Here is a 3,257-nt window from a genome sequence, read left to right on the forward strand (position 1 = left end):
ATATGCTTCCCTCAGCACAGATTTTAAAGTTGGTTTTGAAAAATGAGATGTATTTGATAAAGGGTGATCAAGCTTAATCTTAGGCTGGGAGGACTGGTACCCAACAAGTCAATGAAATAGCATGGGTCTGGCAGAATCCATCATCATATGCCACCCTGATGATAGTTGGAGTCAAAGATAAGTCCCATAGTTGAACCTGGAATACAAATAATGTCATTTGATTATCTCTGGGACATTTTCTTTCCCCAAAGTTCTTGACAGTACATTGGTTTTAAAACATTCTGAACCATAGGTAGGAAATTGATGGATTTGAGATTAGGGATTTCCAGTGTATACACAATGGAGGAATTTAAATTTCCTGCCACTCAGAAAGAAGGTGTTTTACTTGTGAAAGGTTGAAATGAGCCTCCTTGGTGTGGTGATTGGAAGAAAGCTGGATGAAACTCTTACAATCTCATTCCCCTAAAATAGAAAGGTCATTATGTCATTAAACTCTATACAGCTTTCGTACTTGTAACACAATGCATTTATCTGAACCAGTAAGATTTCCTTCTAGGCCCTTTATTTAAACTGCATTTTGTCAGCTTCCCCACGGACCCAGCATAGTCCAGGGAAACACATAAGCAAAGAGATCAAAATGGTTTCCCTGAATGTGCATTTTCGTTCCTCACTAGCTTGTGTGGACACAAGCTTACCCCCAAATTACCAGGTGATAGTACATTTCAAAGTTTTGATGACAGTTGTCCATTAACATCACTCTCTCATCTGAAATTAAATCAAAATAACACTTTTTGCGGTATTTTTATATCAGCTTTGTTTTAACATGTTGCCAAGAAAAGCGTAGAGTATCTCTTTGCCTAAATATAGGATTTTGGGCCGGGCGCGGTGGCTCAAGCCTGTAATCCCAGCACTTTGGGAGGCCGAGATGGGCGGATCACGAGGTCAGGAGATCGAGACCATCCTGGCTAACACGGTGAAACCCCGTCTCTACTAAAAAAATACAAAAAACTAGCCGGGCGACATGGCGGCGTCTGTAGTCCCAGCTACTCGGGAGGCTGAGGCAGGAGAATGGCGTGAACCCGGGAGGCAGAGCTTGCAGTGAGCTGAGATCCAGCCACTGCACTCCAGCCTGGGCGACAGAGCGAGACTCCGTCTCAAAAAAAAAAAAAAAAAAATATAGGATTTTGCCCCTCTACCCAGGATGAGTCCACTTTTCTGCTTCTGGGGCCATGATCTGTGTCAAAGGGGGCCATGATCTTCTTTGACAAAGAGGGCCTTTCCACTGAAATGTAACAGAGTGCTCCTGAAAAGTCATGAGGAGATCAAGTTCTCATTAACCTATGTGAGGGGGATATCATTTAAAGAAATCTTGCAAGTAATCCTATAATAAATAAATGAACCTTTAAATCATTAATTTATGTAATTCACCTTCTAAATGATTTCTTTTGCCTGCTTGCATTTTTGTACACCAAGTCGTGTTTGGTTAAAGCGACTGTTAAGCCAGGTGTGTTGGCATGTGCCTGTAGTCCCAGCTACGTGGGAGGCTGAGGTGGGAGGACTGCTTGATATTAGAAGTTTGAGGCCAGCCTGAGCAACATGTCTCAAAGAAAAGAAGGAAAGAGAAAAAAAGAAGGTGTCTGTCAAAAGGAAAATATAGTAAATTGTGGACCAAAACCTTGACAAAGTATCCATGAGACTGGAAGCTAACTCAAAAATCATTCTAGATTCTTCTCTGGTGTCCTATACTTAAGGCTTGGTGATGGCAGTAGCAAGAATTTATGATTCAAAAACATTATGGTTCACTGGATGGTACATCCATTTATAGATCATTTGAGCCCAACAGAATAGTTTCAACAGATTTTATAACTATGCTACTCTGTAACTTAAACAAAAGTGGGGGCGGGCGCCACGGCTCACACCTGTAATCCCAGCATTTTGGGAGGCCGAGGTGGGAGAATCACCTGAGGCCAGGAGTTCGAGACCAGCCCGGACAACATGTTGAAACCCCATCTCTAAAAAAAATTAGCTGGGTGTGGTGGCAAGTGCCTGTAATCCCAGCTACTCGGGAGGCTGAGGAGGAAGAATCGCTTAAACCTGAGAGGCGGCGGTTGCAGTGAGCCGAGATGGCACCATTGCACTCCAACAGAGAGCAGACTCTGTCTCAAAAAAAAAAAAAAAAAAGTGTTTAGTCTGCTATGGACACCACTAGAAACTTCTAGAAACCGGGTATAAACAGGTCCATTGATTCATATAGATCATTTGATGGGCTAATGCCAGTCCCTCATTTTACGGAGGAGAAAATGGTTCTAGAGAGATTTGAAGTGACTTCCAGAGGTCACATGCACAGTTAGTGGAAACCCAGGACCCAGATCCAGTTCTGCAGACACTGTGTTTAGCCTTTCTAGAGCCCTGTTCAGCCACCAAGTATTTTAGGATTGAAAATGAAAAAGCACCTTATCATTATGCTAGTCTCTTTTCAATAGCATTCAGTAATCTTCTTCATATGTCTTTTTACTGAAATTCAATTATTGTACTATATAAAATGTGATTAGATATATCAACCAAAGATTTTATTTGTTGATGTTTTGTGAATTTTTAACCATCGATTATAATTTGTTATTTAACTGTTAATTTATTGCAAATAAATTATTTAAGAAAAGAAATTGTTCTTTTCATTTAAAGAAAAATATCATAAATTTACCAAGCACATTCACCCCTTCTCTCATCTTCACAGCCACTATCCTGGCTTTGACACGTCCCCGCCACCTCCCACCAGCTCCCCCATGGTCTTTAGTATAGAAAAAAGCCCAGTATCACCTGAAATCAATCTTCTTCCTCTTCATGTCACTTTTCTCACAGCTCCCTAATGGTCCTTCTCAAATCACGGCTGTAGTCATATCACTTCTCTGCTACAAAACCTTCAGTATCTTGTCGACCAGATTGAGACAAATGCCATCCCCTAGCAAACCAGGCCCTCTGCAGCCTGGCCCCAGTGTGTCCTTCCCTTCACCCTTCACAATGCCTATACGTAGTCTACATGCCAGTGAAACTGCTTTACTTAAAGATCCCTGAACATGCCCACTCTTTGCTACTTGTGACTTTACTCCTGTGATGCGAGATGCTTGGATTAATGCCCCCATTCTCACTTGTTCTACTCACCCCTCCACGTGTGCCAAATTCCACATGGCTGATCTTTTTTCTTCTGGTTGGAGTGCAGTGGCACCATCACAGCAGCCTCAAACTCCTGGGCTCAAGGG

Source organism: Colobus angolensis, unplaced genomic scaffold (genome assembly GCF_000951035.1).
Source record: "Colobus angolensis palliatus isolate OR3802 unplaced genomic scaffold, Cang.pa_1.0 Scaffold276, whole genome shotgun sequence".
Lineage (NCBI taxonomy): Eukaryota > Metazoa > Chordata > Mammalia > Primates > Cercopithecidae > Colobus > Colobus angolensis.